The sequence below is a fragment of the Cibotium barometz genome, chromosome 5, assembly GCF_041138505.1.
Source record: "Cibotium barometz isolate CiBa-2024 chromosome 5, ASM4113850v1, whole genome shotgun sequence".
In the NCBI taxonomy this organism is placed as follows: Eukaryota; Viridiplantae; Streptophyta; class Polypodiopsida; order Cyatheales; family Cibotiaceae; genus Cibotium; species Cibotium barometz.
In genome coordinates, this window is record NC_141050.1 from 27,015,893 (window position 1) to 27,031,998 (window position 16,106).

The window sequence follows — 16,106 nt, forward strand, 5'->3', positions numbered from 1 at the left end:
TTTTATACTTAAAGTGTGATTTTCATCATAAATGGATTTTATGCATAACTTAGATGCATAAGAGAAATTCCTTTATTCTAAAAGTGTAATTCCTACCAAATTGAATTTATGCATAAGAAGATGCATAAAAGATTGATTTTTAAATTCAAAGTGTCATTCTCATCTAAATTGAATTTATGCATAGGAAGATGCATAAAAGAATAGAATTTCAATTCAAAAGTGTTATTCTCATCCAAATTGAATTTATGCATAGGAAGATGCATAAAAGATGGATTTTTAATTCAAAAGTGTCAATTCTCATCTAAATTGAGTTTATGCATAGGAAGATGCATAAGAGATGGAATTTTAATTCAAAAGTGTCATTTTCATTTAAAATGAATTTATGCATAGGAAGATGCATAAACGATTGATTTTTATTTCGAAAATGTTAGTCTCCTTAAATAGAATTTATGCATAAATAAATGTGTAGAGAAATCTTATATCAAATATAAGAATTCTCTTGTATTCTATAAAAAGATATGAAATGTGATAAGATGTGATAAGAGGTGTATGAGATGTGATAAGATGCCTATGGGAAGTGATAAGATGTGATAAGAGGTGTATGAGATGTGAAAAGATGTGAAAAGATGTGTATGAGATGTGATAGGATATGATAAGAGGTGTATGAGATGTGATAGAATGTGTTAAGATGAGTTAGGATGTGTTAAGATGTGTATGGGATGAGGTAGAGAGTGTATCTGATGGGATAAGATGTATATGGGATGTGTTAGGACGAGAATGGATGTAATATGGATGTATGAATGTGAAATTGTAAGTATGATGTGGACGTACAAACATGGATATGTATGTAGAATAATAAATGTGAAGGTGTATGTGAAATAATGTGTAGTCTATATGAGTGAATGGATGAGAATGAGAACACATTGAATGGAATGTGGAATAAGTAATGTGGTTCGAGAGTGGATAATGTGGAAAGACGAGAGTTCGTTATAGAAACTGTATTTTGTGACTGTTTGTAAATGACTGTTTTATGTCAAGAATGCTGGGGAAGCATTTTGACCGTCTTGAGGATTAAGGTCATGAAGACCGAACTGATAAAGTTGCAACTGCTGACGAAGAGTGAATGGAGGACGTCTCGCGTAGCAAGGTCGATCGAGGTCTTGACCAGCCTCGGTGAGCTTCCGGTAGGAAGCGGCCTATGAGTGAAGCGCTAGGTTACCTGCGAAGGATCCTAGAGGGTGCTGACTATACGGTGCTCGAGCTCTGGGTCGCCGAAGATACCCACACGTGCGTCGTGGAAGATATTAGAACAAGGAGTAAGAGTTGTTTTCTGAAACCGGGCATGGATCTGGTTGATTGACCTTGCTGGTCCTCAACGGATGAGTCCATGGCTCTTTTATATGGATCTGTGGGTTGATCTTGCTGATCTTCCATAGAGATTCCATTCTGTTATATGAATATATTACCGGTTACTATGAGCTAGGAACTATGGAAAAGGCCCCTGAGTGAACAGGTGGTGAGCATTCTGGTTGCCAATGATGCCATAAGTACACGGATGAATGAATGACGGGAAATAAGGATTCAACCAGAGACTTTGAGGATTGTCATAAGTGACATAATGGTTTCATTAAAGGATTGTTTGAAAGTTAGTTGATGCTGAGAAAAAGGCAATTTCATATTGGGTGTGTAAGTGGTGTGACTAGTTTTATGTTTGCATGAACTTCCGACTAGGGGGCCTGGGAACTCTTTTCCCTGGTACTCGGGACAAAACCTAACCAACTTCCTAACTGGATCCCATCACTAAAGTGGTTGGGAGGTTGGCTAACCCATGGGACTGGATGGGGTTAGGCTGGACTGATGGATCCGTAAATCGAGACTCAATTTCTATTATTACGATAGATGAAGTAAATCCCGGATAGTAATTGTTCTATGGATAGGAATCAATGGTTGTGCCTCTTGATGGGGAAAAAAGCGTTGATCCCAATGATCCAAGTGCAAGTTTCTTCCTTGATTGACCAAGTACCTTTAAAGGTGCAGTCGGATCAGTTTGATCAGTAATGGTCTTGACTACGTTAGAGTAAAAAGTTATCTTGGTGGAATCGCCCGTGCTTTCCGGATAAAGGAAGTTTTTCCGAGTTTGGTTTTGGAAAAACCGACGGATTAGTCTCTTGTCGGGATATCCGTGGTGGACGAGGCCCCGAGTGTGGGACTTTGGCAAGATATACTACTTCCGCTGCTAGTATCCCAAATCCATTGCGCAGTGGGGACAGGGATTTCATAGTTGGTCATTAGGAACTCAATGGAGTCTTTTTGGGCCCTTTAATTTGCCATGAGGTTATAGAAACGTTTAACTTTTTGACAAATAGGAGCCCGCCATGTAAGCAAAAACCATGGGTTTGTAAGAGAGGTGTAAGAGTGGTCAAAGGGTGCACTTTTCTCCCCAAAAAGGGGGGGCAATTTTATAATTTTTGAACCTCCATAACTTCTACATACAAGCTCTGATTTGAGCGGAGATTACAGATCCGTGATCTACACATCAAGAGCTTTCCATAGATATGTTACATGATATGGTTTTATGTGCTAGATTTTAAATTCCATTTTTCCCCCAAAATTCAAATTCGAATAAAGTAGCCGTTTTGAAGCTTCAAATTAGAAAATGTTTCTTCTTAAGAGAAAAGGTTTGACTCCCTTAAACTGCCAAATAAAAGAGCCCAAGAAGACTCCATTGTGTTCCTAATGATCAGAGCGAATTGGCTAATAAAGATCAACTGAAAAGCTAAATATGTCAAAAATTTATCAAGAAGCACAAAAAGGTTATAATTGTGTGATATAATTCATACAAATTGATATTCAAACTAATTTCGTAAATTAGTAATTGGGTCTTCAAATGGAAGTACCGCAATTATATGGAACCCTGACTTGCTTGAGGCTTAGACATGATAGTATTTACCTTATAATTCCAAGTATCATGACTAACCGTATATACCGAGGGTATAACTGCAGCTCTTTATCGACAGTATATACGAGTAAATCTAAGACTTGAAATTATAAGCATTAATGCTATCCAGTTGATGAATTCGAATATGGTTGATATGATTTTTAATTCTGTTTGCGAACTGATAAATTGATTGGGATTCTGATTGAAAAATGATGACTCCTGAAAATGGGTTGAAATGTAATAAACTGAGCGAAACCACAATGTGGATGATTGGAACGAGTTCCTGTGATGATATTCATAACTAGAATGATGATAATGATTTCAGCAAATCACTATGAGATTAGTAGATTGTGCTGTCAAATTGCTACTGTTAACACTTGACACGGTAGATCAAGTTAAGGGATGACAAATTGAGAACTTACTTGTCTGAAATTCCTGTGGAGGAATGTTCATAAAGAAATTTTTCGGTCTAATGGACCATTATCGTGTTAAAGAGATGAATGATATGATTTGAATGAATTGTTACTTAATGATGAGTTCTATTTAAGGGATAATTATCCCCGTATTCTATTGGGTTGACCAGAATATAATGGAACCCTAGAATAAATTGGATCTTAAGAAAAAGAGTTGTCCTCTACTTTGCGAGATGAGGACATCTCGCACTTTTTTAAGTGGGGTAGAATGTAAGATTCCTCCCCAGCCTTCGAGGTATGCAGGAGTAAGAATCTCCCTTTTTTGATCTTATAATAAAAGAAAGATTCTGTTTAAAAAAGGAAGACCCTTTCCCCAGAATACTTCTTAGGAATCCCACCTATTTTAAGGATTCAGAATGATGAGTTTAGAAGTGAGAACCGGTGTTTTGGATGCAAAGGTTTCAGTTAAAAGACTGCCCGACTCCTGCCATGACAAGGGCACAGGAAAGTCAAGAACCCAAATTCATAGACCAATTCCTTCATACCAATCTAATCAGGGTCTGTCTCAGACAAGATTGCTTAACTCCATTAACTAAATCCGACCCATTGATTAGAGTCGAGATAACCAGTCAAATGCTTGACGCCATAGAGCAACAGATACAGGCAATTCATAAAGATATAAAAGCTGCCCAGGATCGACAGAAACAGTATACAGATGAGAAGAGGATAGTCAGAGAATTCAAAGAAGCAGATATAGTCTTCATTTGAGTATGGACCAAAAGAAGTTCTTTATCTCTTGGAGAGTATAAGTAGTTATCCCCCAGATATTGTGGACCAAAGAAAGTAGGTGACTTAGCCTACGAACTTCTTTTATCTCCTCATCTCAAAGTTCTTAATGCCTTCTATAGAAATTTGTACCAAACCCAAATCATGGAGAGACGGTAAAACTTCAGTGGCAAGATACCCCGGTGGCTTCTAGGTTACGCTAGTTCCTTCTTTATATAAGTCGTAACTCTTACTTGTCGCTCGTACTAATCTTACTTCCATCGATCTCCTTTCTTTCTTAATCTCCTTTATGGCTTGGCAGCAGGAATTGGTTTTATCCATGATGATTTCTCACCTTCAAGACGCAAGTGAGTCTGTGAAGAAGGATTTTATAGAACTGTATGAGCACTCACTTTTCCCCCACTTGGGAACTTCTGTAGCTCAGACCAAATGGCGGACCTATCAAGACATAACTAGGGTAACACCGTGGGTTCAGAAGCACTTTCGTAACAATGTCCGCCTGGCTATGGTTATTGAAGCTTTGGGTTTGGGTCCCCGATACTATTGCGTGATGAGATCAAGACATGTTGGGTTTTCTGAGCGGGTCTTCTTACTGGCGTGTTTTCTTTCTCACGAATTATTCCCATAGATGAATTACCTTATACATGTGCAGCTTGTGAGTGCTGCTTTTGTGACCATATGATGGACGGGCTTATGGAAGTGTAAAGAGTTCTTCTATCTTTACTGTATATGTTCCAAGAATGAATAAAGTTGAAATCTTGTTCTTGTCTTGAATCTTGCTCTCTTTGAGACTTTTCTTGGTGGTTAATCTTAATTAAATTCTTTTCTCTAAGTCTCATATTCGTGCATCTTGCGAAATTACCCCCAGTTTGCGAGATGAGGACATCTGGCGTTTTTCAAGTGGGAGAGAATGTAAGATTCCTCCCCAGCCTCTCAAGATGTCCAGCATCTTCTCCTGTAATTAATCCCCTCTTCAGAAATATAAAAGATCTTGTCTCTGCCTATTTTGACATAGAGAGAGAAATTATTCTAGAGAGAGAATATTCAGATTTTGAATATTTTTAGATAGAAAAATTTCTCAAATTATTAAAATTAATTCCCATGAAACAGAAATTCAAAAAGAACTTTTCAATGTGCAATTGGAATTTATTGGAAATGGGTATAAAGGACCTTAGCCTAAGGGTCTAGATTTTCAGAAATTTTTGGATTATGATCCAATTAAGGTTCCTATGGACCAATAGCATCAATCCATGTGTAGGGAGGAGATAAATCCAATTTGTAAAAGAAGATACCCAAAAATGAGTAAATGCTCACATAAGATGAAGAGTTGACTATGTACAAGGTTTATTAGTAAGAAACTATGAGTAATATCAAAAATATGAGATATTTTGGGTATCCAAAAATAAGTAAATGCTCACATAAGATGAAGAGTTGAAAATGTACAAGGTTTATTAAAAACTATGAGCAATATTAAAAATATGAGATATTTTGGGTATAATAATTCCATTTTGACACATATGTAAGGAAGGGGAGTCCATTAAAGGAGGTGCATATTTCACATGATTGAATGAGTTTTAAACTCAAAAATAATGTGATATTTTTATCTCTCCTCTCTCTTGAATCAAACCAAATCAAAATGGAACCAAACCGAATCAAAAAGGAACCAAACTAGATCCAAATCTAGTCTAAATTCAACCAAACTGAATCTGGAAAATTCTAGAATTCAGTTAGCTTTGGTTAGAGCTTCCCTCTCCTATATAAATAGAACATGAGTCCTTTGAAAAAAATAGAAGAATTTTACTATACTAGAGTTATGCTGAAATAATGCTAATTTCTACTATTCTCTAAAATTCTCTCCAAATTGAAGAAATTGGAGCTTCCCTCTTTCTTCAATCCCCATTGGTGGCTCCATCAACGTACTTAACCAATTGATTGGTTGGGGGCCTCTACCGTGAACAAAGAATCAAGCAATTTGTAAGGTAAATGGTGAATTTTGATCTTTTCTATAATTTCTCAATGCTTCTCTCTTCTCAACCCCTCTCAAGCTTGAGAAGCTTAATTGGAATGGTTTTTGAATGCTATTGAAGTTAATTGATGAATGGTAGTGAAGAATTACTTAATTTGATGAATGCTATTGAAGTTAATTGATTAATGATAGTAAAGAATTACATAAATTTCCATTTATGCTTAATTCTAATGGTTTTTATGTAATTTTTCTCTCTCACTCAAGAAATGGTCATACTCATGACCCATTCTCAATCCAAATGAAGCTTTTCATAAAGCTTTTCCTTAATCCAAGATTTATCTATGCTTGAGGTCAAATTAATGACTTTTTTCTATGCTTTTAGTTTATGTATTTCATGAATATTGACGAGTCAATCCATTATTGGGTTAATGATCCAATTAGGGATCATTCTAATCATTTCCTTAATGATAAGCTTTATCCTTCAAAATAAATTGAGATTTATCAGTCATAGTAGCGGAGCTATGGTAAAATTTTTATAAAAATTACACATAAAATAATTTCATTCAAAGCATGAAAAGAGAATTTCCTACCATATTCTAGGAATTATCATCCTAGATTAATTGAAAGAATTTCATTTTAATCATGGAGAAATTAATTTTTATGTTATGCATAATTGATGATTATTTTATTGTAAAAGTGTTACTTTTATCATATTTGGATTTCATGCATAGAGGTATGCATAAAAGAATTATTATTTTAATATAAAAGTGTTTCTTTTATCATATTTGGATTTCATGCATAGAGGTATGCATAAAAATTGATTATTTTATTATAAAAGTGTGACTTTTATCATATTTGGATTTCATGCATAGAGGTATGCATAAAAGTTGATTATTTTATTATAAAAGTGTGACTTTTATCATATTTGGATTTCATGCATAGAGGTATGCATAAAAGTTGATTATTTTATTATAAAAGTGTGACTTTTATCATATTTGGATTTCATGCATAGAGGTATGCATAAAAGCTGATTATTTATTATAAAAGTGTGACTTTTATCATATTTGAATTTCATGCATAGAGGTATGCATAAAAGTTGATTATTTTATTATAAAAGTGTGACTTTTATCATATTTGAATTTCATGCATAGAGGTATGTATAAAAGTTGATTATTTTATTGTAAAAGTGTTACTTTTATCATATTGGATTTCATGTATAGAGGTATGCATAAAAGATATTCTTTTTATACTAAAAGTGTGATTTTCATCATAAATGGATTTTATGCATAACTTAGATGCATAAGAGAAATTCTTTTATTCTAAAAGTGTAATTCTTACCAAATTGAATTTATGCATAAAAGATTGATTTTTAAATTCAAAGTGTCATTCTCATCTAAATTGAATTTATGCATAGGAAGATGCATAAAAGAATGGAATTTCAATTCAAAAGTGTTATTCTCATCCAAATTGAATTTATGCATAGGAAGATGCATAAAAGATGGATTTTTAATTCAAAAGTGTCAATTCTCATCTAAATTGAGTTTATGCATAGGAAGATGCATAAGAGATGGAATTTTAATTCAAAAGTGTCATTTTCATTTAAAATGAATTTATGCATAGGAAGATGCATAAAAGATTGATTTTTATTTCGAAAATGTTAATCTCCTTAAATGGAATTTATGCATAAATAAATGTGTAGAGAAATCTTATATCAAATATAAGAATTCTCTTGTATTCTATAAAAAGATATGAAATGTGATAAGATGTGATAAGAGGTGTATGAGATGTGATAAGATGCCTATGGGAAGTGATAAGATGTGATAAGAGGTGTATGAGATGTGAAAAGATATGATAAGATGTGTATGAGATGTGATAGGATATGATAAGAGGTGTATGAGATGTGATAGAATGTGTTAAGATGAGTTAGGATGTGTTAAGATGTGTATGGGATGAGGTAGAGAGTGTATCTGATGGGATAAGATGTATATGGGATGTGTTAGGGCGAGAATGGATGTAATATGGATGTATGAATGTAGATATGGATGTATGAATGTGAATATGGATGTGTGGATGTGGAAATGGAAGTGTGGATGTATGAATGTGGATGTGGATGTATGCATGTAGATGTGCATGTATGAATGTGAATGTGGATGTGGATGTGGATGTATGGATGTAGATACGGATGTGTATGTATGTATGTGGATGTGGATGTATGAATGAGGATGTGAAAATGGATGTATGTATGTAGACGTGGATGTATGGATGTGAATGTGAATGAAAATGTGGATGTGGATGTATGGATGTAGATACGGATGTGGATGTATGTATGTGAATGTGGATGTATGAATGAGGATGTGAAAATGGATGTATGCATGTGAATGTGTATGTATGAATGTGAATGTGGATGTGTGGAAGTGGAAATGGAAGCATGGATGTATGGATGTGGATGTGGATGTATGCATGTAGATGCGTATGTATGAATGTGAATTGGAAGTATGATGTGGACGTACGAACATGGATATGTATGTAGAATAATGAATGTGAAGGCGTATGTGAAATAATGTGTAGTCTATATGAGTGAATGGATGAGAATGAGTACACATTGAATGGAATGTGGAATAAGTAATGTGGTCCGAGAGTGGATAATGTGGAAAGACGAGAGTTCGTTATAGAAACTGTATTTTGTGACTGTTTGTAAATGACTGTTTTATGTCAAGAATGCTGGGGAAGCATTTTGACCGTCTTGAGGATTAAGGTCATGAAGACCGAACTAATAAAGTTGCAACAGCTGACGGAGAGTCAATGGAGGACGTCTCGTGTAGCAAGGTCGATCGAGGTCTTGACCAGCCTCGGTTCGATTTAAATGGTGAGCTTCCGGTACGGTGGATGAGGGACCAAGGAAGCGGCCTATGAGTGAAGCGCTAGGTTACCTGCGACGAAGGATCCTAGAGGGCTCTGGGTCACCGAAGATACCCACACGTGCGTCGTGGAAGATATTGGAACAAGAAGTAAGAGTTGTTTTCTGAAACCGGGCATGGATCTGATTGATTGACCTTGCTGGTCCTCAACGGATGAGTCCATGGCTCTTTTATATGGATCTGTGGGTTGATCTTGCTGATCTTCCACGGAGATTCCATTCTGTTATATGAATATATTGCCGGTTACTATGAGCTAGGAACTATGGAAAAGGCCCCTGAGTGAACAGGTGGTGAGCGTTCTGGTTGCCAATGATGCCATAAGTACACCGATGAATGAATGACGGGAAATAAGGATTCAACCAGAGACTTTGAGGATTGTCATCAGTGACATAATGGTTTCATTAAAGGATTGTTTGAAAGTTAGTTGATGTTGAGAAAAAGGCAATTTCATATTGGGTGTGTAAGTGGTGTGATTAGTTTTATGTTTGCATGAACTTCCGACTAGGGGGCCTGGGAACTCTTTTCCCTGGTACTCGGGACAAAACCTAACCAACTTCCTAATTGGATCCCATCACTACAGTGGTTGGGAGGTTAGCTAACCCATGGAACTGGATGGGGTTAGGCTGGACTGATGGATCCGTAAATCGAGACTCAATTTCTGTTATTACGATAGATGAAGTAAATCCCGGATAGTAATTGTTCTATGGATAGGAATCAACAGCTGTGCCTCTTGATGGGGAAAAAAGCGTTGATCCCAATGATCCAAGTGCAAGTTTCTTCCTTGATTGACCAAGTACCTTTAAAGGTGCAGTCGGATCAGTTTGATCAGTAATGGTCTTGACTACGTTAGAGTAAAAAGTTATCCTGGTGGAATCGCCCGTGCTTTCCGGATAAAGGAAGTTTTTCCAGGTTCGGTTTTGGAAAAACCGACGGATTAGTCTCTTGTCGGGATATCCGTGGACGAGGCCCCGAGTGTGGGACTCTGCCCTGCGCAAGATATGCTACTTCCGCTGCTAGTACCCCGAATCCGTTGCGCGGTGGGGACAGGGATTTCACAGAATCCTTTTGGAGATAAAACCTCCAACCTTTGAGTTTCCACAAGGCTTTATTAATAATCAAGTGGTAGTTATTTTCTTTATCCTAGCAATGGAAGATGGAGAAATGGATAAAGACCTTAATATGGGTGCGGGAGAGCAAGAGAGGTGGAACTAGTTGACGAATAGACAGAGCGAGTGAGTGAGAAAGCTGACTGAGACGAATAAGAGGATGAGAGATTGAATGGGATGATGATGTAGCTGTTGTTGCAAGGGTTTAAAGAAGGAGGATGAGGGAGTAGGTGACAAGGGAGCGAGATAGGATGGTAGGAGTGGTTGACAAGGAAACAATGTCAAGGATAGGGAGAATGAGTGAGAGATAAAGTGATAAGTGATAGGGAAGTGAGGGTGGGAGAGCAAGTGGGTCACCAAAGGGTAGAGAGGGCTTAAGAGTACTAGAGAGAGGGATGACGGTACACTAAGGGTGGTGAGGGGATGAGCGGGTATGCTAGTTAAAAAAAAGTGGCAAAGGGGTTACGAACTTGCGAGACGAGAAGACAAGGTGAGGGGGTATACTATCAAAACAATCGGGCAAGGTGGTTGGGTGGCGAGGAGAAATCGCCCATGCTTTTTGGGCAAGGGAAGTTTTTCCAGGATTGATTTTGGAAGAACCGATGGATTAGTCTCTTGTCCAGATATCCCGTGGGCGAGGTCCTGAGTGTGGGACCTTGCCCCGTGCAAGAAGTGTTACTTCCGCTGCTAGCACCCCTGAATTCGTTGCGCGGTGGGGTCAGGGATCTCACATATCTTCTTCTTCTCTACTCAACCAACATAACATAAAGATAAGGGTACACATTATATGGGTTAGTACTCAACTACTACAACATACAAGAGTTGGTCCATAATGTGAACCCGACTAAATGAGCTGGTGCTATAACTATGCCAGTCTCTAGTAATCCAAAATGGCTATCACACAACTTGTCATCCCACTAGCCCCACAGATCACCCATAATCTCACCAACCATGCCAGTGGTGTAGATACAGAAGCTATCACCCAGGTAGGTCATCAATGTCCACCGTAGCACTAGTTGAGCTTGATATCTGAACAAGAAGGGTTTGTGAAACATAGCTAATGAAAAGGAGAAGAAGCCTAGCACCAGGGAGAGTGAAGCTTTATGGATATCTAAGGATGAAAAATCACTTTGCATCATAGCCTTGGGAATGAGTGATCAATACATTCATCATATAGATGGTAAACAAACAACTTGTGAGGCATGGGATCATTTATCTACACTCTTTAGAGCATGGGATCATTTATCTACACTCTTTAGAGCATGGGAGAGTGAAGCTTTATGGATATCTAAGGATGAAAAATCACTTTGCATCATAGCCTTGGGATTGAGTGATCAATACATTCATCATATAGATGGTAAACAAACAACTTGTGAGGCATGGGATCATTTATCTACACTCTTTAGAGCACAAGCCAAAAATTACAAATTCAGGTTACTAGTTAAGTTCTTTAAACTCAAAATGAATCAAGGAGACTCTCTACTTGCACATTTGAACTACATGAAGAGTTTAATCACATAGCTTGCACGAAGAAAAATGGATCATTAGGGGAAGGTTGAGGTCTATAGGGGCCCTTTAAGATGCCATGTGATTAAAAGGTTATTAAGGAAAAGGGCCAATCATGTGATGCCATGTATACAAAAATGTTGGGTGATTAAAGGTGGTCAAAAGATTCTCTAGAAGATGCCTTTTTGTACTTTTCATTCCCAAAAAGTGGGGGGGGGGATTTTTGAAATTTCGGACATCCATAACTTCTACATATGAGCTCAAAATTTGTGGGAGATTAGAGATCCAGAATCTACTCACCTCTTTCCATAGATATGTCACATGATATGGTTTTTCCCACTCAATTTTAAATTCAATTTTGGCGAGAAACTTTGAAATTCAAACTTCTAGCCATTTGAAGAATAAGAAGGTATCTAAAGTCAAAGAAACTTAACATTTTAACAAAAAGTCATTAAAATCATAATATGGCAGCTTAAAGGGCCCCTATAGACCTCAACCTTCCCCTAATGTATAGATGAAGATATCAACATTGCAGTGTTACTAAAAGAGTCTTCCGCAAGAGGACAATGGTAATATGGTTACCACTCTCATCAATATTCCATCTCCAAAGCTTGTGGAAATTGAGGCTTCCTTGTTGGAGGAAGAAAATAAGATCAAGCAAAGAAAGGGATACCACTCCACCATTTTAGAGGAGGCCTGTTGAGATATCGAGCGCTACAACGGACATTGATAATCTGCCTAGGTGATAGCTTCTACACTTATGTCACTGGCACGGTTGGTGAGATTATGGTTGATATTCGTTAAGTGGATAATAGGCTGTGTGACACCACTTTGGAATACTAGAGTTATGGCATAGTTATAGCGCTAGCTCATATAGTTAGGTTTACACTATAGACCAACAACTTTGTATGTTGTAGGAGAGTACTTTCCCTTTATCTGTGTATTCTTATCTTTTAGTTATATGGTTGTAGAGAAGAGAAGAAGATAGAAGAAAATTCAGCCATCCATCTCTCTTGTGTCTTGCACTCTCTTATGTGTGTGTGTTTGCTTGCAAGGAACTCAAGCTCTCTCTCTCCCCCCCCCCCACATTCTCTTTATGGTATTAGAGCTTCGATTCGTGTGAGAGCTAAGGAGGCAAGCAAGAGGCAACAACAAGCAAGCAAGGAAGCGGTACATGGGTAAGAGTATCATCATCTCTTTCCCTTCTTGGTTTAGGTAGAACACCCCTCGGTAGCTCTAGGAGCTACACATCTCCTATTAAGGAGTTGTCTTCGCAGGCTTGGAGGTTCATGTATGATATGTGGTACTTTGTGCTGTTGTTTTGTGGCCATAATCATGTTTTGGACATGTCTCAATTGCTGTTATGTCACTGTAAGGTATTTTTGATAGTTTTTGAAAGTTTGGTTGAGAACTGTCTCTAGTTGAAATCTGGTTTTTACAGTGCAGCTATGCATTTTGAGAATGCAAATAGTGTTTGCACATGTATTGTTGACATTGGGTGTATATACATGTACTCTGGTCAAATTTGGTGACCTATAGGTTGTGCTGAAGTACCGATGCAGTAGTCACATAAGATATTGTTGTGTTATAGGTTGCATATAGAAACTGTCTGTTGCAATTTTTGATTGTTTTAGGAAAACATGTTTGGTGACGGAATCAATCAAACTGTCAGTGAGAAGTTGGACAAGAAAAACTTCCATGCTTGGAAGTTCAGAATGACCAATTTCCTTATGGTGGGGGTAAAGGATTTTGGGAGTATGTCGAAGGAGACAATGAGGAGCCTCCAGAGTTGTCTAAAGAGAATGCCACTCCAACAAACATAAAGGTATTCAAGGATTGGAACCAGGGTACAAGGAAAGTCATGTATTGGCTTTCAATTAATGTCAAAGACACGATGATAGGACACATACAAGATGATAACACTCTAACAGTTTCATGGTAGAACTTGGTGCGGATGTTCTAGACCAACACAAAGGCAATGAAATTGTAGCTAAAGCAAGAGTTGCATACTGTGAAAAGAAAAACATGTCTATCAATACGAGTATGCTTTAAATATCAACGAAATTGTTGAATCCATTGGATCTATCAACATATCGGTGGAAGATGATGACTTGGTAAGTGTCTGTTTGAATGAGCTTAGCAAAGAGTACAAGCCATTCAAGACCTCCATTGCAGTCATGGAGAATATTCCCAACTTTGGAGACTTGGTGTCTATGGATGTTGATTATAGAAGAAAAAACTTTAGATGAGGACTCTTCTTCACAAAGCAAGAACACATTAGAACATACCTTCTAGTCCTATTCAGGTAGAGGCAGAGGTAGATGTCATGGTCGAGGCCAAGGTGGTGGCCAACAAGGAAATCAAAATTTTGGACAACAACTGAATGATTCACAGTAACAATCATACAGAGGTAGAAGAGGCCAGTCTAGAGGTAGGGGGAGCTAAAGAGGACAAGGTGGTTGGAAAAGAAATCAGAATGCAAATAGCATAGAGTGGTATTATTATGGCAAACTAGGGCACATGGAAAAGGATTGCTATAAAAGTAGAATGACATTAAAAGTGGTAAGTTGCAGCAAGGCAACTGTGCATCATCTAGTAAACATGGAGGTGATGACAGAAGTGAGCAGCTATTTGTGATGCCACACATGCTCAGTTCTATAATAGGAGATGTTTCAAGATCTCAAGATACATAGTATGTGGATTCTGGTGCCTCTAACCACATGACCAGTCATGCTAAGTGGTTTAGAGATATGCAAAAAATAAAAAAACCAGGTTATGTAGAAACAGGTGATGATATTGCGTATTTTATTCGCATGTTGGTAAAGTGCCATTATCTATGCAGGATGGCAAAATGAAGTACTTGGCAGATGTGCTTCATGTTCCAAATATTACAAAGAGCCTAGTTTCTATTTGACAAATGGTTGAGTAGGTTCTGCAAGTGAGGTTTAATCCTCACAAGGATGTTTTGTGAAAGACTTCAAAAATTAGTGTTGCTTGGTTGCAAAAGGGTAGCAGAAATGAGAGGATGTTTACTTGGATGTGAACATGTCTGAAAGAAAGGCAGCCATGTTTTTGCATGGAACATGTGTCATTGCAGATATTGACATATGGCACAAGTGCATTGGTCATGTGAGTGTATAGTGACTAAAGTCTATGCAGGCCCAAACTATTGTTGTAGGTTTGCCAAAGTTTAAGATTGATGGTATGCACAAAGTATGTGAAGCATGCTATCTTGGTAAGCAGGCCAAACATTCTTTCCCACATGAAAAACATGTGAGTGCAAGGCCATTAGATGTCATACATCTAGATATATGGGGACCACCAACCAAGACTGCAACAATTACAGGTTGCCGGTACTATGTTACATTCATTGATGAACACACTAAGAAAGTGCAGGTTTACTTCATGAAGGAGAGAAGTGACGTGTTTTCTCACTTTCAAAGATTTAATGCCTTGGTTGAGAAGGAAAAATTCATGAAAATAAAATGCCTGATATCAGATGGTGGGGGAGAATATTTCTCTAATTAGTTCAAAAAATTTCTAAGGAAGAAGGGAATCAAGAGACAGTTTTAAATGCAGGTACACTCCGCAAACAGAATAGTGTTGCAGAAAGACAAAACATGCACACTACAAAAGTGGCACATGCCTTGATGGCTAAAAAAAATATGCCACATTATTTTTGGTCAAAAGTAGTAGAAACTCTTGTGTACATTATAAATAGGACACCCACTACAGCTATTCATGGTATGATGCCTGAACAAAAGTTTACAGGGGATGTGTCTCACTTGAAAGTGTTTGGGTGTATTGCATATGTGCATGTTCTTGATGAAGTGAGAACAAAACTGGATACAAAGGCAGAGAAATGTATCTTTATTGGTTATGATTTGGAGGCAAAAAGGTTATAGATGTTATAACCCTACCACTTGTGAGATGCGAGTAAGAAGAGATGTTGTCTTTAAACAAGATGAGTAGCTGGTATGCACCAGTAGTGAACATAACAGAAGATGCAGAAGTAAGAAGTGCTGATGCTACACCACATGTAGAGCAACAATCATAGGTGCTTAGTGGATTTAGAGAGTCCTCTAGCAGTGGATCCAATACCCATGGCCAGGTAGGTTGAGGAAAAATGTTGGTACACATGTATCATGTAAAGGGAAGGAAAAGGTGGATCAACCTTTTGTGCCTGATTTGTTTTAGTAAGTCACTCATATGTGGATGGTGACTCTAGCGGCTCTGAGTAGAGCCTTGATGAGGAGCTTGGCATCCCATTTGTGGTTACTCCTAGTGTAAGGAGAACGAGGGCTGTTTGAGGTGTACGCAAGTCTACGAGGGTTAGGTACCCTGTTGAAAGGTTGAGATATGATCGATATACAACCCCTAATTTGTTGAGATATCAAGCTCATCTAGTGAGGCGGTGGACACTGATGACCCGCCTGGGGGATAGGCCCCACACTTACACCACTGGCATGGTTG